The 22785-nt window shown below is 38.7% G+C and overlaps 1 long non-coding RNA gene across 2 annotated transcripts in view; it reads left to right on the top strand.

The window, feature by feature from the left end:
• The window catches only part of LOC131539142 (uncharacterized), a 33026-nt gene extending 10488 nt beyond the window's left edge, over window positions 1-22538 (top strand). For both annotated transcript variants that reach the window (XR_009270782.1, XR_009270781.1), the window contains 2 exons: window positions 20786-20850; window positions 20942-22538. This is a non-coding gene — a long non-coding RNA (uncharacterized LOC131539142). The remainder of the gene's footprint in view (window positions 1-20785; window positions 20851-20941) is intronic.
• The last annotated feature ends 247 nt before the right edge of the window (window positions 22539-22785 follow it).

Below are 22785 nucleotides of genomic sequence, written 5' to 3'. Positions count from 1 at the left end.
TTGCACAAAAAGCTCTTTATCCACCTTTTTCTTGCCATAAAAATGGGCGCGGTGTAGTTATGCCATAGAAGAACCATTTTTGGTTCCTCAAAAAACCTTTCAGTGAAAAGTAAAATGGAGAACATTTTAAAAACCTAAAGAACCTTGAAATGTGCTATGTATGTTAAAGGATCTTCATGGAACCATCAATGCCAATGAAGAACCTTTATTTTTTTGAGTGATAGTAAAGGGTTCTTTTAAGAACTGTTCTCTGAAATGTTCTTTGGGGCACCCAAAATGATTTTTCTGTGGCTTCACCATGAAACAACCTTTTTGGAAACTCAATTTCTTTAAGAGTGTTGGGTGAACTATACTTTTAAAAAAGCAAAATATCATTAGCACCACTGACTGACAACGTCCGCATCGCCAATAGTTTGCATACCGCTTTTTGTAGTTGCGACAAGGTAATTTAAGCTGATTTATGCACTTGCACTAGATTGTTCTTGTCTTGGAGAATTTATCATCTGAAGATGCGGAAAACTCATGAATATTTCCACCACTCTGGAATGCTAATAGTCTTCAGACTTCATAATGATCGAGAGCGAAGTCATTTATTTGCGAACTTCAGAGCAGATGCACCTGCGCAATGTGTTTTTTGGAGGAATTCCTAGAGGGTGAAGCATCAGGCTATTGGAACGTTTCGTGGTTTGGGGAAGCTGCGCATCGGAGGCCCGTGGAGGGAGGTGTGATTTTTAAAAGTCGCCTCTTTCATTCAGAAAAATGTCCGGCGGCTGGCCAGGTTCAAACACTTGTACAAACACGCCATCTCCTTCGCTCGTTTCCAGCTCTGTCAGCCCTTCCCGCTGGGTTCAGTTTCCACTGAAGAAGCCCAGTCACATCCAGAGCGTCTTTTGACACTGGTATTTGTCTAGTAGTCTATTTGTTTAGTCTAGTCAAGGAACTGCTTTGTTGCCAGCTGCTAGGATCGTGATTGTGCCGTAACTAAGCTGCGATCTCAGGGGCGTGCGTGCGCACCTTGGTGTGAGGTAGTGACTTTATGGCCGGGTGTGTTTTGTGTGACTGACTTGGAAGCAGACCTCAACAGCCCTCACACCTGTTGCTGCTGTTTTACTGCCATTTAAATCCAGCTGTGTGTTTTAAGGGTAATTACAACTAACAGGTACCCTCTCCAAACCGTTACTTGAACCTCATGGCATTAGCACAGAACCGCACACAGCCTGACAGGCGTCCAATTAAACTAAGCTGTTTTCCACAGAAACTGCTTCTGTGTAATATCAGCGAAACAAATTCTGTCTGGCTCTTAACGAAGAGAAGGTGAATCCAAAAGTGCGGATTTGGTGAAATGCAAAAGCACTGGGCCAAGCTTGTCACTTTTGTGAGTTTTGTGATTGCCACAAGGGAGCGCTTATGCTACACAGAATCATCTGATAAGATTCACTAAAACGCATGCACAGTTTGATCCATTTTAAACTCTGTGTTTATGAAATAATCTGAGGTATTTTTATGTGGCCAAATGACAAGTAAAACTTCATTTTGCAAATGGCACCAGTAAATGTTGTTGGGATGCTTTAGGGAGAGTTGACATACACCATCATGTTTGCAGTTTTTTTGCAGTAATAGTATGTGTGTGTGAGATATGAAAATATTATATGTAAAGTGCTGTGTGGAATGGTTGCAGTTTTGCTTTTATTTACTTATATATTAATATGCCGCAAGCATAAACTGGGTGAGATTGGTGCCTCACCTCTTCTGGGAAGGGTGGTGCCATCTGGAGTGAAGGGGTGTAGCATGTTTCTCTTGTGGGAAACTGTGTGAGTGTTTGTTACTTTCGGACATCTGTGAGCAGTGGACTGTCTTGTCATTTAGTGGGCCTGCCATATCTGACCTTTGACCTGTAGACAGCCATTAACATACACAGCTGTGGAGAACACACATAGAAGACACAACCCATAAATAAATAAATAGATAAATAAATAAATAAAAAAAACTTTTCCATAAAATTTTTCCATAAAAATACAATAGGGAGCAAAAGTCTCAGACCATAGTTATTTTTCATTGAAATCAGAAAAAATAAAAATAAAAATAAAAATAGTTTTTGGTTTTTCTAATATTCTAAAATTCAAATAAATATTATTATTTTCAAATTAATTTTTTCTTTCTTTTATTTTTTGTCCATACAGTGAAAATCAATTTATTCATTAAGAAAACTATTTTATCCAAACTGAGAAATACAGAAGTTAATGGTGTCAGATTGTTTCACTATTTAAATTTCAAAGTATAACCTTTTGTATTTTGATTTTACTTCTTCACCAAACATTTTTCATTAAAATAGGGAGCAAAAATCCTGACATTTAAACCTGAAAAAAAGTTTTTGGTTTTTCCATTATTCTTTAATTCAAATAAATATTTTCATTTTTTCAACTTTTTAAAAAAATGTAAACTATAGTGATGTGTTGCAAATATAGAAGATCTAAGTTTTTGACTTCTTTAAGTACTTTATAATGTAGTGCTTCATGTGCAAAGGGAACAGTTATTTAGCACGAGCTGCAGTTAGTGTGGTCACTGAGTTTTGCCACATGAGCAGAATATGAGCAAAAATATTGATAAACCGCATTTCACAGCAGTTATTCTGCACACTTGTTTTTCGCACTATAAATAAAAAAGACAGAACTCTAATTTGAATTCTTCTGACATCTAAATCTCTGCTATCTGCTTAGCACATTTGACTGGGCATGTATAATGGGCCCTTACTGGCCGGTGGAGCGGGACAGACTTAGTCATAGTTACTAAAGGAATCCCTTAACTCGAAAAACACCCCCTCCCCCACCAGACGAACCTCACCACATTGCCTGCGCAGAATCAGAGCTATTTAATCGGTCTAATTATTCAGTTTTCTCATAGAATGGCTCTTGGCCTGCTTGGAACAGATTCTGTCTGGGTTTTCAATTGAATTGGCCACGCTGGACTGAATTGGCTTTGAGCAAAAGGTGCAGGAAACATAAAGGGCCTATCCTCTGAATATTCCTGCAACTCACTGAGCCGCTCTGTGCAGACAGAGAGCTCTCAAAGTGCTGCCTAAAACATCCCACCCCTGTTATGACATTTACGCTAATGAGAGGAGATAAAGCTATGAATTACGCCTCCTCCAAGCCTCTTGTAGTATGCTGAATGCAAAAGGAAGAAAGAAAATTAGCCAAAGTAAGCATGAAATTGTTTTTTAAAAACTGAGAATTGACACGGATTAAAAATGTCCTCTGAATATATTTACAATCTGATTTTAATGATGATTACATACTTAAATTACACGCTTAAATTAAAATAGGTGTATTTTTGTACACATCCTGGTAATTACTTAACTATGTATGCTTATAAAGGCAAGGAATGTGATATATACATTGAAAATAAAAGCAGAATCTGTTTCTGTCCGAGTTGATTTCAAAATAAACTGCTTCCTGAAAAGTAATGACCTGGAACAACATTTTTTAGCCTCCCTTTCATTTTATATTAACGTAGCACAGAACATTTCACCCCACTAATGTAGCACAGTAGGTGGGGCAGCGACATATCATAGGTGTAACGGGTGATGAGATTTAAGATAAAGCTTTTTATCTGCCAGGGAGCACCTCAACTCATTTAGCGTGTGCACACTGGCTAAACTTTAAACAGGAACGTATAGGAGTCTGCGATTTACACCACTTTGATCTTCAAAGAAAAACACGGGATTTACGTGCATTGAACCTGGCTGCGTTAAGGCGTCTATTGTTTCAGACCAAGTCTTATTATTGGCATTTATTATACGGGGCTGTGACATCCGCTCTCTGTGGCCACATTCATTAACAGTGTTTTGGTGTCTCGTTTCACGCGTCTCTCTGCGAATGGGCAAAACAGGAAATGAACTCTGTGAAATAGGTCAAATTGAAGTTCCTGTTTCACCTCACTCAGCTCTGTCTGGTTTGTGTTTGCTGCTCAGGGGCCAATGAAATGCCCAAGTGAAGCTTTAATGTTCTGCATGAGAATTAAATTATATCTGCTATACCTTTAAATAAACAGAGGGCAGACTTCGTTAAAAGCTAGTTCACCAAGAAAATAAATATCCTGTCATCATTTACTCATCCACATGTCATTTCAACAAGTTTGCATTTCTCTTTTGATGATATTTTAGAAAATACTTTAGTACAAACATATGTTTTAGTACATACCATGAACCATAAAGGGTTCCATGCATTGACCATCGTTTAGTGGACAAAACACATTCTTCAAAATGTCTTCTTTTGTGTTCCTCAGATGAAAGAAAGCAGGTTTAGAATGACATGAGCGTGAAAATTTATATTTTAGATTGAACTTCCCTTTTAAAAGCACATTCGTTTTTAGGTGGTGCCAACGTGACCTGTAAATCGGTGCATTATATACATGGTTTCACTTCTTTTTGTATGCCGTTTGACTTGAATAGCAAAACCTGTTTACTAATCTGAGGATTAAAACTAATTTGGATCATGCACAAGGAAGTGTTTTTTTAATGCAAGCAGGTTGACGTTCTTCCACTGACTGCAAGGCCTTTGTTAAAACTCTGGACTTGTGGTTAGAGTAAAAGCGTGACAGCTCATTGTGAAAAAGTGTGTGATGACCTTGTAACCTCTCCCCAGATAAACAGAAGATGACTTCTTTGTACACATGCCAGTCTTCCTTAGAAAGTACTTAGCGCTAGAGTAAAATCTGCAAGATGACACTGCACATTGCCTAATCCGAATTTGTGCATATGATCTCATGAAAGGGCTGTAAATACAGCCTTACGTGCATGCCACACACGTACACAACAGACACGTGTACCATAAAAAGTAAACATACCGGCTAGGAGTGAGACACACCCATGCACACTTGTGGCCTAATGTGCTGCAGACACAAAGTACATGGAGAACAGTAGGCTTCATGAGTTTTGGTAAAAAAAGGGGTGTTTCCTGAGCGATCGTGTTTGTTTGGGGAAGTGTGGTTGGTGCAGTATAGTTGACCTAGATATAGTTTTGAACGTGCAACCATGTCTGTTCCTCCCCCCAGCTGAGCTCTGCAGGTGCTGCGAGTCAGAAAGTCTTTGCCTGGATGTGCTCCAACTCTGTGACTTGGAAAGAGACTCTTAGGTGTCGGTGTAGAGGGGGCATTAAATGTTTGAACACGGTGCTAACAGCCTGCTCAAGTATCTGAGTGGTCTCTGTGGTTATTCAAATGTTTCCATGGTTACTTCTCACCCAATCGGATGACTTTGAATCCATTCTGACCCTCTGAGCTGCGGGCTGAAGGTTCCTGTTTGTAGAGCAGGTTTGATTCCTGCCCCCCTGGGGCAGAAGTTTTCGGCTGTGGCCTTGGATCGGTTATTTAGTGCAGTTTTAACCCTCCTCCTGCACCCATTTTAATTAAAGCATTTGTCAACAGAACAATAAAACTTGTTCTCCATTGTTTGTTAGGCAGCTGAAGATCCAGCATGGGGAGATTATGAGGTCTGTTTAAGTTCATTCCAGCACCTATAACATTTTATTTGGAGACAAAATAAGCTAGGCTAATGTTCCTGTAAACATCTCTCTGAACTTTTCCTCTGAAGTGCCATGCCCCATATCACACATTGATTTGATATCAGTAGTCGTCAAAACGACTGAATCAAAACCAAAATGTAACACTCCCACGGTCATCTGACTTCACATCTGTTGTGTCTGATTAAAACGTAGCGCCTTTGATCAGTTGTTTACGACAGACTTGAAAGAGACTGCAGAGCAAGGGAAAAAGGAACAACTCTCAAATTCAGTCTGAAACTGATTCAAAGTACGTACAGATCAGAGGATGAAAAAAGGCAGTACAGCAGCTCCCAATTTAATAAACACTGTTAGGTCTGAATTGAGGCTTCTCTGACAAATATTGTCTTTGGAAGAGCTCCAGCTTTTTTCCTTAGATGAATCCGTGCCAAATGAAAACTCCTCCAGCCCAGAGTATTCTCTAGAGCCCTGAGTGTTGTTATGGAAAGTGGTGCGGGGAAGAATGCCCTCGCCGTACCCTGTTGAGGTGGATACTATAATTAATTTTCTGCAAAACCAGCATTAAAAGACAGAAAAAAAGAACACTTTGTTTGACAGGGATTTAAACTTCTTGAGCCAACTTGTAAACAGAAACAGAGCCTGCTGCCTGGATTTCTCTGTCATGGAAACTCAACCTGCTTGTCAACCCTCTAGTGTCGCTAAATAGTTATTAGAATAAATGTGCGTGTTATTGCAGTGATAATATCGACAGTGGTTGTTCACTTCTTTAGGCCTTTTGTCCTTCAATCCAGCCAAGAAATATAATTCTGATATCAGGAGCGCTTTTAAAAATCTGGTTTTGATCAGAAAGGCATGTAATGACTGAGTCTTTGGGATTAGATTGGTGGTAAGTTTTTCTATAATGTTTTGTTTTGTTTTCCTCTGTTTGGCTTATGCCCTTTGATAAGGGTGAAGAAGTGTGCTTTCTACCAAGCAAATGTAGCATGTGCAATGCCATCATATTGGGGTGTTGTCATTTAGCATCACAAAACACGTAATTTACTAACTCAAGCATAGCATAGCATACATTTCTGCATGCTCCATGTTTGTGCAGCTGCCTGCAAGACAAAGGCCAAGATGGAAAAAGTGCATCCGTTTCAATTTTCCTGTCTGTGCCATCTGGTAGCTGAGGTGAGGTTCTGGTTTATGGGTAGCCTCATGCACCATTTAGGGGCTGTTTGGAAGAGAAGAGGAGGAAGAGAGTATGCATCAGTGAAAGGACCATGTCCACCCTGCCTTTAACTCGGTCATTACCAGCATATGGCTAGTGGCTGTTGTGGCGCTCTGTGTCCACATGCTCTCTGCCATCTATTATGAATGCAGCCATTATGAGTGATTGTGAAGGCCAGGCAACCCAGCTGGAGCTAGACTGTCATTCAAGATCTGTAATTTATTGGCTTGAAAATCCTGCAGTTAATTCCACTGGATGAGAATTTTGGAATGTTTGGATGAGGAAACAGATATCCACTGGGTGGGAATGAAGAGCATTTTTGGTTCAGTGGACCTGATGATCCACTTGCAAACTTTATTTCCAGTTTAACCTGTTGTAGGATGCAAACCACCACTCATCCAATCATCTTGACTCCCTGTAGTCAAGTCAATCTAAGCACATTGATTAAACTTAGCGAGACATCCTGTTGCTGAATTTTGGCATTTAAAATTGCGATAAGAGCATGGATGCCGCTGTCCCAGTCCACTGCTGGACAGTGAAATGTGGTCTTACTTTATATTCTTGTATTTTAGATGAACCAGACATTCAGGAGACCTTAGTGACCCAGCTTCATTCATGCATCTATCATAGCAAGACAACCTTCATCCCCAAAACTAACCTATTTTTTCCCTCACTGATTCAGCCACCTTCTCTAAGATAGAAAGAAATGCTAGAATAAAGGAGCTTGCCAAACTTTGGTGGATCTAGCAGGCTAAGCGATCCAATGTGATCCATCTATCCATCCATTTGTCAGTCCATCAAAGCAAGATATTATAGAGAAGATGCACCGAACATCTTGACAATATCCCCAAGAAAAACCTAATTTCCGCTCATTGAATCAGCCATCTTCAATAAAGTAGTCCAATTTTATCCAACCTTCCATCCATCCATCAGTCCATCCTTAAAACAAATGTGGTTTTCAAGCAACATTTCCAGCCATCTGCAGGTAATACTTAGAAGAAAGGAGCTTGACAACTTTTGGTGGATCTAGCAGGACACACAGACTTGACCTTACACCAGACCAATGTAAGATGAAAAACGGGCAGTAGGAACAGGACAATATAAAAGTCTTCTGCTCAGATGCAAAAACTCCTTGATGATAATGACAACAGGAACCAATATTCACAAAGATCTCAGATCTGCTGGGTTCCTTGCTGCAGAAACATTGAAGTCCAACATGCCTGTAACGTAAAGGTCAGCTGTAGGATTGTAGAATGAAACGATAACAGTAATATTATACAATGTGAATGCATTCGTCATGTTGTCAGTCTGAGCAAAATAAATGAATTTGAGGTTTTGCTTGGAACATGGCAATTAATGGAGATGGGAGAATGAAGTTGGGAGAAAAAGTGGGAGTGCAAAAGCATCTGTCCTGAGGTCTTGTGGTAAACCATTCCACACCAGCACTCAACAGCACTCTGGCTGCTGGGCTGGACAATAGAAGATCGTGTTACAAGCCAAGCTTGATGCTCATGAAATCTTTAGCTGAGGCTGCTGTAGTGCACGCAAGCCACGTGTTTCAGAGTTTATTAATAAATCAGTTTCTTGCCATGATGGGTGTCGTGGCTAGTTTGTTTGTAAGGGTGTTTACACCTTCTCATAAACCGCAATATCACTCATTGCCTCACAAGCACGTCGTAAGTTTCACTACTGGTTGAGTAAGGTGTAAAGAGCTGAACAGAAAAAGCAGGATTTTCAGTTTTTCTTTACTCAGCTGGATTCCCCACCCACAGTTTGACCTAACATCTCTTGAGTCAAGTCTTCCATTGTATAGAAGCTGGATTTAGGATTGAAACATCAGAATGAGAATTAATGTGCTCGTTAAAAGGACCCTGGCGCTGTGTGCACTGGTCCATAGACCAAGTCCCTGCTCTCCAAAAAGGGAGGTGTTTTTGTTTGTTGACAGTACAGTGTTTGACTCAGTGTTGTTCTAGAAGAAAGTCAAGACGTGCTTCCATCTATGAACCAATGTTTCTCTTTCAGAAAGTGGCAGCTTATAGTGCAACATAAAAACATCGACTGCTCGATTGTGTTTTTGTAGTTCTGCTAAAATGGTCCAGTGTCTCAGTTCAACACAAAGTAAGTTTGTAAGGAGAGAAAAGGGTTAAGGCCTCTGAATTTAAAAACACACATGGCTTTCATCAAGCCATTAGAGATTTGTAGAGGTGGTGAGATTAAATCTGGAACTTGTGATATTCCTTGCAGAAAAAAATCACTTGGCCTGTTGTGGTTTGTCACGCAGATACACTTTGAGGTCTAGCAGTAATATTATTGCCACCTTGCCTTGCCAATGCCTGATCAACAGCAATGCCTTGTGAACACATTTCACAACGAAAGCAGTGAATACAGTATAATATTCAATTAGGGCTGTACACTTTTGCACCAGGGTGTGGATTTGCCATCCTTCATACAGTATGTTTGAGAAAGATCTTCTCAGGGACCTTGTTGACAGAACGTTGAGAGTGAAGGATATGCTTGCTTTCTCCGTTACACCTGCTTGGCACATTGGCTGCAGTTTGATGTAATTTTTATGTACTTTGCATTGAGTCATTTCTCTCAGTTAAGTCCTTTTGAGGGGGCTCTGTTTGTTTAAGACTTTAGTGTGTATTAAAGGGAGCGTTTAACATTTTTACGTGCTAGCACAACAAATGAAGGTAATTACTTATTAACAAAAATGGCCTGGCTCAATTCCAAATGATAGGCACGCTATACTTATTTTTGTTTTGTTACCCACCATGGGTTTGCAATGCTCGAAAACATACACGCCCACTCAGGGCATGTCTGAACTTGTTGTGATACTAGTTTCGTCCAGGCAGGCAGGAGGGGGCAGTGTTGACTCTCTGGCCCTCTGACTGAGCTCAATCGGAGAAGACGAAGTTAGCCGGGGTGGAGTTATATCTCAAGATATGTGGAGTTTCCCCATGCAGCTTTGCATGTCTGTCATTGACCAGTCTATGAGAGGGAAAAAAATTCTATCCCTTAAGGATTTAAAAACCAAAATCGCCATTACCAAGGGTTTGTTGCACTCAGCTCTTGTTTAAAAGAAGATTGCACTGACACCTGGTTCGCTGTCATAAGCTCTTTGCCATGAGCCCTTATGCCTATGTGTGTGTTTCTTTGTGCTCATGCAGAGAGATAAAGTGATGTGTTTTGTTCAGCTTAGTTTGAAATGAGGGATGAATCTAAGTCATCCACAGCAGCACTTGTAGTTTGATTGGCATGCTAAGAGCCCAGTAATGGAAATGATAATCTTTTGTAACATGGGGGCTCCACTCAAGGGATCAAATGGTTGTTGGTTTGAATCCCAGGTAGGATAATAAAATATTTGGCCCTTAGGCAAGGCAGCTGCAGGTACTAGTTGGTGTGCTTTGAGAAATACTTAGATTTTTACATTTTAGTAGTAGTAGTTATTTCCTCATTGCTGGGATGTTGTGGGTGTTTGCCAGGGCATATGCTGTTGCTAAATTGTTCTGTGCTATTTAGAATGTTAATATGGGGTTGCCAGGGTTGTACAAAATTTAATTGGCCACAGTCAACAGGAAGTTTATTTTTATTAAATTTGACAAAATATATGAACTCTAAATACACGTTTCTGTCATTCTATTGCTTTATCTGTTGGTTTGTTGTTTTCTTTGCAAAGCCTGTACACTTTTAAAACTCAAAGCTTTGAAAACATTTTTGTAATCAATGATTTAAGCAGACATTCAAAATTTAGCTTGACAAAATTTGCCTTCTAGTTCAATGAGCAGTTTTTTTTGCTTAAAGTATTATCTTTATTTGTGTATTTACTTGCATTGAAGTCATTTTTACTTGCTTATATTCAAATAAAGTTGTAATTCTAGCCAGTTTACTACTTCAGGTCAAATTCAGTTCAAATTTGGAACTGAATTGGGTTTTAAGATACATTCAATTTAATTCTGAATGACACACAACCCTGGTGGTTGCTACAGTAGGTGTTTTTTTCCTCTTCTCCTCAAGCCACATGATTTGAGGTAAAATTCATGTCTGTAGCATTGAGGCTGGTTCAAATTCCAAACCATTTGTATGAACAATAGTATATGTTCACCTTATCGAGCATCACTAATGATGAAGACCCACGCAAAGTGCTTAACCAACGGCTAAAGTTTAATAAAAAATTAAGGGGGAAAATGCAAAGCTTGTACACAGTCACTGTTTATTTATCTCTATTTATTTTATAATACTGCGTAGGCTTATCTCACGGGGGAAGACATTAGTAGCCCATGATCCCACACAAAAAATTCCAAGGCGAGACAAGACAGAAAAAAGAAGAATGTGTTGGAAAGAAAGAGAGACCAGTGGCCCACCCATGAAAAGATGTCCCCAGAGCCCAGTATAGGAAAATTACAGTGTGTGAGACTGGCACTGTGGGGCCCAAGAGGTGGGCAGATGTAGTGTTTTGTGGGTGAGACGGTCCCATAGTCTCTTTACCACTGTTAAACTGTCAGACCAGGGCCGTCTAGCCGCCTCTGTGGCCTTTTGCCAGACTCTGACACATCGGATTAAAGAATGGATTCATTTAGTGTGTCACTGGTCATGCTTTTCCATGCCCTCAGATTTATCCTCGCATGTACTGAGCATGTACCAAAAGGGAAAAATGTGCGTTTACAAGCCTCAACGTGTGAGTCATGGACTGGGCTGCATCAGGCTGGGTCTCCATGCAAACTGCAGCACCAATGTTTCCCCTCACAGGGATTTTAGATCCCCATCCCAGAATCCATTCACCTAATTATTTCATGGAGTTTTTACTCTGTCATTTGTATTTCACACTGACAGAGTGTTTTTATGGAACGCATATTTATGAATCAGATGCGGTATGATATTACCCATGGCTTAGTTTAATGTCGAAGCTTAATTTTTCAACAGAGGGAGGGAGAGACAACCCAGAGCTCTCTCTGCTGCTGCTTGGCTTCCTTCATATTAATACTAGAGGGGTAATCCAAGAGGTCTCAAAAAATAAAGAAGTGGAAAAGGCTTTAACGTGCCATGTAAACTTTGAAGAGAAGGAATTGAGTAATTATGTCTGTTCTCCTGCCGTTTTTCTGTTTATAACTGAGCGGAAACCAAAGGCTTAGCCCTAATTGTGTGGTTAGTTTATTTTATTTGTGTTACTATGCTGCTCTTTCATGTTTCCGATTAGCTTCACTCTCTCTCTCTGTCTCTCTCTCAACACGCCACTTTTCTTAATATTTGCACATTTTGCTTCTAGCAAAAAGAGACACTTCTTGGCTTCCATTATGGTATTTTGATGCTTAAAAGTAATAATGAAAAGCACTAGAAGGGCCTCTCCCTCCATAAATTCAGCATGGGATCCGTATGTTATGTCAGCATCACACTCTCCGCTCCATATTGTTTTTGACTGCGCTCCAGAGTGCTTCAGCGCCTGCGGCCCGGGGCTCCTGCAGTGTTCTTGATGAATTAGACAGAAATGTGGCGTGATGTAGCTCAAGGTCTGGGTCGTGCTGACACACTCACCTGCACGGACTCCGTTTCACTGTGCCATAATGGTGTGAGGCTTCAGGTAGCTGATGGATGCTGGGTGGATCCTACTTTTATATGGAGGGATTTTGGTGAAGTCATTAAGATGACTTTTTATTACCAAATGGACTTGATGAGAGACTAAATTTGGGCATGGCTAAGTTGACGCATCACTGAGCCCTGCCTTAAAAATCGAACTGTCCTACGTTTAAATTTAATTGCACAGAAATTTTCCAAACATTGAGTAAAATGCTGTTGCCTAGGCACTTACACTCCTGTTTTACTGTCATAACGCTCATGCACAAACAAAGGACATAGTTGAGTCAATAGTGAGAGTTCATAGTGAGTTTCTGTACAATAACGTTATCAAGGATATCTCTTTTCAGAATTCAGGTTTTTTTTTGCTATACAATTTCTTTATAGAAAGCGCCAAATAAAAATGGTTTGCAATGCAACACTACGTTCCAACAATAACATGTGTGTAGTTTTAACCAATTTATGAGCAAATTGTCTTGAAAATTAGACTGTTCACAGAGATCTCCAGTTTCTTCCTATGGGATATTATGTCAGGCATGTGAGAGAGTGTCTGAGTGCATGCTGAGAGCCATGACAGGACAGCAGTGGTATCCCACAATTCAGTGTGATGGCCACTGTGATTTTATGGTGCAGTCGAGCAGCCTTCAGACAGTGGTTACCCTCCCTGTATAAGTGTTTGCCTCTGTATCTGGTTTTGCAGATGCTGTGTGTATTCTGAAGTCACTGCTGACAGATTACAAAATATTAGATCAAATAGTGTGTAAAGCATTCTTTTTCTACACAAAACCATCAGTGTTCTCCAAGATGCCACTGATATATATTGGATGAGTTGTTGTGGTGGAGTCAGGGATCAGTTTTGGATGCCTGTTGGGCAGTTTGAGCGCTGGTTTTCGTTGCACTGTGCCCCAGTGGAGCGTGAATCACTTGCACTGAGTCAGCAGCAGACCTGTCTGCTGAGGAAAGTAAGCAGCTCAAGTTTCTTGCTGCCCTGACTCTGTTTTGCTTCTTTTTTCACACTGTCTGTTCTTTTCTCACATATGCATCCCAAAGTGTCAAAGTGCTGTCATGTGAAATATTGGTGTTACATTTCCAAAGCGATTTAGAAAAGAGGAGCAAAAGCAATGCGTTAAAAGGCCAACAATATTCGTAATGTGTAATTTCAGGTTTTTTAGATTAGGAAGCAATGAACACTAAAGTAGGAAGCCAGCTTTTTGTAGTACAGTCATTGTCGTAATTATTCAAGTCACTTATTTGTATGGTGTGGTACAAAACTGTATTAAAACACAATTAAGCCTTTAGAGACTATAACAAAACTGAATAAGCTTGAGCTATTACACATGCATATATTTAGCCCATGCATGCGCAAAAGTTAATTAGCAAATATGGCCAAGTCAAAGGAGCTATCAATAAAGCTATAGAGAATAAATTGTTTTATTACCTGTGGCTACAAGAAGATTTCCAAAATGCTAAAAGTTTCTAGAGACACATCTGGCAGCCTTATTCTTAAGTTTAAAATGTGTTTTACCAGAAAACCTTTTAGGGCGTTGAAGAAAAGGCACAATATCATCAAGGGGAATAAAATGTTTGATCAGAGCAGCTGAGAAAAAACCCTCAATTTACTGCCAAAGACTTGCAAGATGACCCGATGAAAGGAGGAAAAAAATATTTCAATAAAGAGTATAAGAACACTAGACAAGCATGGCCTTGATGTCAGGACACCTCGATGAATGTCACTCTTGACCAAGAAGAACACAAAAGGCCTACTTGAATATGCTAAAATTGTTGAGTTCTGAAACAATGTTTTGTGGAGTGATGTGTCCAAACTGGAACTTTTTGGACTCGTGGATCAGCGTCTGATAAGCGTCTTTTGTCTGGTGCAAAAAGGGCAAAGCATATGAGCAGAAGAACACCATATGGTCAAACATGAAAGTGGACTAGTCTGTTATGGGTGTGCTTTGCTGTTGCAGGAAGAGGAATATGAACTATATGACTATATGAAGGACATCATGGATTCTTTGAAAAATCAGGTCATTTTGGCAAAGATCATGATTCCTGCAGGTCAGCTATCCCAAAGTATACATCCAAATCTAACGAAGTTGGTTCAGGGATTGGTTGTATAATGTTCTTGAATGGCCTGTTCAGTCTTCAGATTCAAATCTCATTGAAAATATCTGGTGGAATTTGAAGAAAGCAGTGGCAACGTGAAAACCAAAAACCATTAGTGATCTGGAATAGGCCAAGATTGCAGTGGAGAGGTGACAGAAGCTTCTAAACACTTGGAGGCTATAAAGAAGGAAAGATTCTGCTCAAAATTTAAATGACAAAATTTTGGTTGAATAATTTTGTACATGAATGTTTAGAGCCACTTAGATTTAAAAAAAAAATTTCATTAACTTTACTTTCTCAAAATCTCTCAAATGTGCATTAATAAACTTTCTATAGTAGTTTACTGATGCCTTTGTTGAATTGTTTTCATAAAATTAAATTCTCAGCAGCAAAATATCTTGCAGGTCATTGAATATTTTGAATGAATGAATGAATGAATGAGGCATTTATAATTAATTATAATTCATTTGCATTGCAACTGTATATATAATATTGTTATTGTTAATAATAATAATAATATGAAATGAAATTATAATAGTTTATTCTTTGTATATTTCACAACACTACACACAAAACTTAGAAGCATTGTGATTTTTTTTTTTTTCTTATATTTTTGTTTTGGTGGTTAAATGTGAGCAATATTCCACACATGTGTCTGAGTTTTGGAAAAGAACAACACTTTAGACATCCTAGATGCAATTCTGATGGTAAATTTTCCACTGGGGGAAAAAAAAAAGCTGTTAGAGAACGCACAAGTCACAACAGATGTTTTCTTTAGTAGACGATTTGTATGTCTTAGATTTGAATCACTGAAGTCACTTACATCACAGAGGACCGATTATTGTTCTTCTAGTTTGATTGAATCTTTGTATTATGTTGCATTTCCTTATAAAGTTACACTATATAAAGCCAACTGGCAGGTAGTTATGTTTTGTTTACATGCCAAACCCAATTTTTTACTACTACTTAATTTTGGAGAAAGTGTGTAAGTGAGAAAGTGAGTCATAGCTTGATTTAACCATATTTTTTGTGTGTTTCTGTATCTGATTGTTTGTTGGTTTGTCCGACAGTGGGTGTGGAGACACAAATGCTCTACAGATGTGGACTGCCTCTCTATCTCTTTGTAAAAATATATATATTTTTTGTAATTTTTCTGGCTCTTCCCCCTCCCTCTCATTCCTCCACTACTGTTGGGCATTTCTCAACTGAAAGATCACAATACATGGAAAGAGGACATACTTCCCTTTGCTGTTAGTCATTAATGTCCTGCTTTGAAGTTGTCTCTGGGCTGGTTCAAACGAGCACGGCACTGTCTCTAGTGTATGAGGATCAAGGCAGTCGGATCAGAGCAGTCTTTGACCATGTCCCCCGACATAAAAAACAAATGTGGCTGAGGGTGAATGAAATAAGAGAGCTTAAGTGCAAACACACGCTCGCGCAGCTCTGCGATGCTCAGGATGTCTGAGAGAAGGGCACATGCCAGAGCTCAGGAGGTCACTGCTATGCTACGTTTGAGCATCTGTTTACTACGTTCCTCACAGTTACTGCTGTTCTCTCAGCTGTACTTGGGGAAGAAAGTTTACTCTCTCAAGTACAGAAACAGTCTAGATAAAATCATGCATTGAAGAGCTCAGGTGGGTTTAGTTGCCATCAATTTGAAAGAGACATGTTTTCCCTGAAGTCCACTTATAATAAACAGTCATTTAGTTTATCATGACTAATTTTTAGAACAGCCTTTTTTGCCACTGTACCTTTTTAAATATTTCACTTCATCTTTTGTATTGACTTCAGATGACTTGACTTGACAGGTTCATAAAACAATCCCAGGTTAAATGTGTTGCTCAAACTGTCAAGACTGAAATGATTAGGGAGATTGTTAACACTGAACTTTACCTGCTCTTTTCTGATGTTCAAATCCTTCAGAATGATGTGCAGAGCTGTCGGCCTGTCATTATTCATGTCGCCCATGTCTTAAATTTTGGGCTGTTCATCATACTGTTCATCTATTGTATGACTTCAGAAGACTGGCAATATATTGTACAAGTCGTATGGACTACTTTTATGGTGTTTTTGCACCTTTTTTCAAGCTTGTAATTAAAAGAGTTAAAGTATTAAAGTATACTTAAAGTATAGCAGAAGTAGTGACGGATCTTTTCTTCTGGATTACAGAAAAAGACAAAAATGTATGTTGGGGTTCAGTTCAAAGGGGTTGAGTTTAAGCAGACTAAATGAGAAATCTGGCATATGGCACCTGAGATAAATTTGACATTTTACAAAAGATTGAGTTGCAAGATCCAAAAAAAAAAAAAACTTTAATCCAACTTTAAACATTTCCTTTTGTGTTTAACTAAAAAGAGATCAGGGAGTTTGTTAATATCCTAACAATGAGTCTTTCATAAGAATGTGCAGAGTTGTAGGTGCTACACATAATTGGGAACAGCATAAGTTTCGGAAGACTTTCGCATTGTTAATGTTTGTTGTTCTGAGATTTAGGAAATAATCTACAATATCCTACTTCCTCATCACCTCACTTTGACTGAGCAGACCAAGTTTCTCAGCATACAGTGGACGTTGTTGATCTAAATGTGTACAGTCATGCATTTTTGTATGAGTCAATGGGTCATATTTGGCGATTTGTTTCAATAAATGATATTTTTTTGGAGGAATTGTTGAGATCTGAAAGTTACGGTGTATTTTTATTATTCTGCCTCTTTAATATGTCAGATTCCTAAGTTATTAAAACAAAAATAACTTGTGGTGCACTACATCTAATACATGGCATCTGGGGCTCACAAATTTCTTATTGATGTGTAATTGTTACTTTCGCTCTAAAGAAGTGTAAATATCAGAAAATCTGATGAAAGCCTTTTTGACTTAAACCATGGTTTATATGTAACATGCAGGGGTTGACTCAGAGTACAGCAAACATTGTTTAACTTATGTGTTTTGGTGAGCATAAATTTAGTCTCAGAGCGGGCCAGGAGGCTCATAAAGGCCTACCGCCACTCTCTGCCTGCACTACGGCCTAGATATAGTAGATTTATATCTGTGGTATAAAAAGTATTGAGAAGTTATCTACATTGTGCCTTTTGAGGGTTTCGGCAGTGATTTTGTCTTGGTTTTTAAGCTTTTTGGCTAATTTTCCTGCCCTACCCTTGCTATTTTGATGCATGTCCCGCTGTTCCGTTACAATAAACATTCTCCATTTCCATTTAGCATTTGTCTAGTTCATACGCACTTGTCCCTCTGACACTAAACATTGTTGTCTCTGAGGAATGTGCAGTGGAATTTTTATCGAATGCTTTGGTGACATCATGCTGCTGTTATCCGGTGACCTCAGAAGGACATTTTTAATACATAGTTTAAGCTTCTAGAACCTTTTGAAGTCAGAGAAGATGCAAAAGGCCACATGCATGACATGCACAATATTTGTGGCGTCTTTGAAGAAAGCAAGCAGGCCTCTATGATCTTTGTGACAAAAGGCATGTTTAGATGACAAAAGCTCTCGTGGAGACATTTATTTTCGCTGATTGTCAGACTGTTCAGCCTTTGTCAGCTTTCTTGCATTTGTTGGGCATATATCATTGCCCACATCAGATACACATTGACATCTAGCAATGTCTTTTTGGTTTTTTAAACCAGCCTCTTTTAGATTTAAGTCACAGCAACATGTTACACATTAGTGATTTGTAAAACTACAAATTTTTAAGGTTTACTTGTTGCTGGGTTGCCTGAAGTACTTGTATTGCTGTGTTTTTAGCTGGTGTTATGTAAGACTCGTTTTTGCATTTAAACACAAGATGGAATGTAATGCTAGGGTAAATGTACCTATTAAGCTCACCAAAATCTACATTGAGACATTTTCAGTGCACAAGATATTGGTTTCAGTACAAAAAGTTGTGTTAAAATAAAATATTAATCTCTCACACAAAAATATTTTATTTTATTTTAAATGACAAAAGCATTTCAATTAAGATATACATCATTAAATTAAAAAAGTCTGGCTGTGGTTGTACCCTTTAAGCACACCCCTGTTCGCATTAAGCTCACATCATGTTTTATTAAAATTTCTTGTTTATTTTAAGGAACATTTTTTAAAGAATAATTGTAAAAAATTTACAAAAAATTCAAAAAAAAATTTTTTGAAGGTACAAAGTCATAATATTATGGATGCAAAAGTACAAGCCAGTAATGCCTGTGAAGTAATATGTTAGCATAGCACACGATCGTATACAGCTAGTCAGCTAACTGTGTTCTGTAGCATCTGCTACTAGTTGCTAAAACTATCTTTTGGATCTAACTGTAATTATTTCCCACATCCAAGCTCCAGGTTATAATACGCAAAAGTCTAAACATTAATCTCTTAATTTTACAGTAAGCAGTGAAACTTACCCAAAATAAAAAACGCACATTTAAGGGGCTCCTCTTTTGGTGAAAGCTTTCAGACAGCTTTCAAAATGGCCGCCAGACAGCATGAACACATGGAGAGCAGTGAACACTCAGTGTGCAATGATCTGATTGACTTGAAATTACAGGAGGTATGTAGTAACAAACACATCAATTGGTTAAGACATCAAGTTTGATAATACATTATTTTTTCTTTTGATAATCTGAGCTCAAATATGGAAGTGTGCGTAATGGGTACGTGAGCTTAATAGGTACACTTACTCTAATTGTTAAAGCTAATAAACTAGTCAGCTTCCCATGGACTTGTTTATTGTTGAGTAACAATGGATGGGTCATTCATCCACATAGTTCTACATAGTAGGTGGCAGCATAAATGAATTTAAATCACTTGACGGACTCCATTTGAAAAATGCTTTCCCAGAACATGGGAGGAGAGAACAGGCGCAGAGATGGAGGGATGCATTTGGCCATTCAGGAAGCTTATTGTAGTCTAGAACGGCAGCAAACTATCCATTAATCTCACTGGCATTTCAACTACATGCCTGCACGTTGATCACATCCTTCTTGGCTCTACATGGGAATGTCTAGTCAACACTTCCGTATGATCTAATAACCTGATCTGGACTGAAGAAGGGGAGAGACGGGAGATGAAGTGAGAGGTACAATTCAAACATCCCTCTCGTTCTCCTCCTGTCTCGCTGAGAGAGGCGGGTTGTGAGACAGGCCCTAAGGTGATCTTGTGGCTTCAATATTCTCCTCTCATGAAGCCGATGTCTGCGTGCCTCTTCTGTCTCGTCTCATCCGCTGGAATCCAATTTCTTCTGCCAGACTTTTATATGACCCAAGTTATGACAACAATGTGTATAGGATCTGATCTGGATTAAGAAATACTTAAGTAAAAAATTCTATTATAGGAATAAAGGTAACCTTTTTAGTATAGGGACCAATTCTCTCTACTAACTAGTTGCTTATTAACATGCCTATTATTAACATATTGCCTGATTATTAGTACTCATAAAGCACATATTCTGCATGACCATATTCTACATCCCTAATCCTACCCAATACTTATTTTGTGAAGTAAAGCTGGAAAAGACAGGCTAAAAAGGACATAAGGAAGTGAATAAAAAATAAAGTTAAAATACTAAGGAAAAAGTCATGCAAAAATTAATTTAGGACTGAATTTAATTCAAACTTAATTGCAGTTTTTGTGCTCCATACATAGTAGTATTTGTTGTACTGCCTTTAATTTGTGCTGATTTTAGAAGGGAAATTACACTGTTAGACATTTCTGTAATTTCCACAGTTATTTACTGTATATCACCCAGTGTAATACTGCAAATTCCTTTTACAGTAAATTACTGTAATACCCTTTGCATCATGGGAATTTTCTGTGACGTCAGACCCCACATACAGAGATTTACTGTATTTTTCAAAATTGCTGTATTTACTGTAACGGTCTCTTTGGCGCCATTATACTGAGGTCGTTTTATTTTCCTCATTTCTTACATTTGGATTGACACAATTTGCCCTACACCATGTCTACAACGCCGCAACAGCTTGGGACTGACTACACTGGACGTGTTACATCGCTTGTATGTTTATCTGTGTGTTTGTGTCAGATTTTTGCACACCAGTTTAACCCATAGTAACATTTACTCGTCAACATGGCTGTTACAGAACTTTACTATGGTAAACTGTGCTGTCATTTCAAATGACTTTTGTCATCTTATTGAATTAAGTTACCGAATTAAAATAGTTTTAACGAGCAATGCTTATCTTATATTAACATTAGGTTAACTAATCTGAAATGTTAGTAGCTGTCCAGTAGCCTATTGAGAAAATAAAATCGTATGTTAGCTAGGTTAAACTAGTTTTATGGCTAGCTGCCTTTCTAGTTTTAGAATTAGTTTGTTATAGTTTTTAATGGAATTTAAGATTTACTGCATTCTTTTGTATTTGTGTTTTAAAGCCAACTGCAATGAAGCATCAAGAAAGACATGAGCAGGCCAGCCACCCTGAGACTGATAATTCATGGTAAGAGAACAACTATGGTTTTGAGAGATTTGTGTATTCTATATGAGGATTGCCTTTTAAAAGTGTACTATTTCTACTTCTTGTTTTTCAGAGAAGACATTTCTGTCAAAGTGGATGGTGAGCAAAGATGGTGGACACGTTTTGGAGCAGCACCTTGGTTTTGCAGTTAGCTGTGTATTCTTTGGCTGCTTGTCTTTTTTCCCCCATTATGTTTCTGTTGCCTAAAGATTCTTTGTGAGGATGAATCCAGAGGACACAACATAATGCACTGCAAAACGTCCTAAGACAGGAGAAATGGTGAAGTTGCACTGTTCCAGCATTGACATGGATCTTTGACATATAAAATCTAATGAAATCTATATTAAAATGAATGAAATCAAATACAGTTTGCTACTGTAAATCTTAATTACAGTAACTTACTGGCAACAGTGTTGCCAGTAAGTTTCTGTAAAAACCCTTTGAAATGTCTAACAGTGTACTGTATTACATTAATAAGAATAACAATCGGGAAATGGAAATTGCAGAAATAAGCAAAATGTTGTAAAACATTCAGACATATTGCAATAATGAAAAATTGGAATTTGAAACATTTGAAATTGTGAAATGTTTAACTGTAATGAAAAGAAACTAAAAAACATTTGTATCTATTGGTTTTAAATGAAATGTGACTAGATCATGATACTGTTAGACTTGCACTGAGATAAAGAAACATCCACTCATGGACGACCTGTTTGATTGTAAAGTGTGCATCAATTAAAGGAATCTGACTTTGCATGCAGGAGCAAGAGCCTCAGCCTGCCCACAGGATATGAGCAAATGAACCACAAGCGTCATCTTTTAGCTCACAAATTACAGCAGCCAGATTCAGGACACAGCACTGATGTTCAGATGAATTGTGTTTAATGTGTAGGGGGAAAAAATCACCAGCCCATTGAGCAATAGAACTGGGAGAAAGTTTACAATGTAAGCATAGTGCTGCATGTGTGAGGAATGCATCTGTGTGCATGTCAGACAGATAGAGACATAGTGTTAATTTACGAGTGTGTGTGTAAATTAGAGAGCACATGCATTGGTTTTCTGTGACCTCATCAGCACTCCCCCTCTGTGCCCATACAGGTCCATTTCTGGCCAAACGTATGTTAACAAGGTCGAGAAATTGCACGATTTGATAGCATATTTGATTAGGAGCCAGCAGTATCTCCCTCCCACTCCCGCTCATGTTTGCTGGACTTGGCAAGCGCAGTAAGCCACGAGAGTTAAACATTAACCCCTGCGGGATCCATGACCTAATCAGAGGACAAACTCAGCACCAAAGCAGCCACATAGCGCGTCCTGCTCGCAGCCACACTGTCTGACTAAGACCCCGTATCCTCAACAATGCTTCTTTATGGACAATCATAAATAAAGCCGGTTGATTTAGGCCCGTGTGTGTTTTTTTTCACAGCCTAAATCAACTGCTCCGAGGCAAATGCATGGAGGGACTTTTGGCAGACTGAAGGCCTTATGCTTCAGCGGTTTTTATTCCAGTTCAAACCTGAATGAAAAGGTTATGAGTGTGAGGGAAGCAAGACTGGGTGAGATGAGAATAGCACAGTTTGATCAAGGTTTATGTGCATTTTTCAAATGTGTTGTCACATTACCCGAGGCGACATTGACAAGTTATGCAAAAACAGAAGATGGGAATCTTTGCAGGGACTTACAATAAAGAGTCTGTCTGCTGGCCCAGTGTCGAAATGTGTGTCTATATCTGTCTGGAAAATGTCTTTATCACTTTAATTTTGCATAAATTAACATGCATTTTGGAATAACCTAACATATACATATACAACAATAAATTCATAAACACTTGTTTAATGCACTGCCAGAGTTTTTAGGGTTTTTCAGGGTCAATTTGTCATGCAATGTTTAAAAGATTTTTAGATAAGTCTTCCAGTA

The sequence above is a fragment of the Onychostoma macrolepis genome, chromosome 04 (assembly GCF_012432095.1).
Source record: "Onychostoma macrolepis isolate SWU-2019 chromosome 04, ASM1243209v1, whole genome shotgun sequence".
Classification (NCBI taxonomy): domain Eukaryota; kingdom Metazoa; phylum Chordata; class Actinopteri; order Cypriniformes; family Cyprinidae; genus Onychostoma; species Onychostoma macrolepis.
This window is presented reverse-complemented; position numbering and strand designations above follow the sequence as displayed.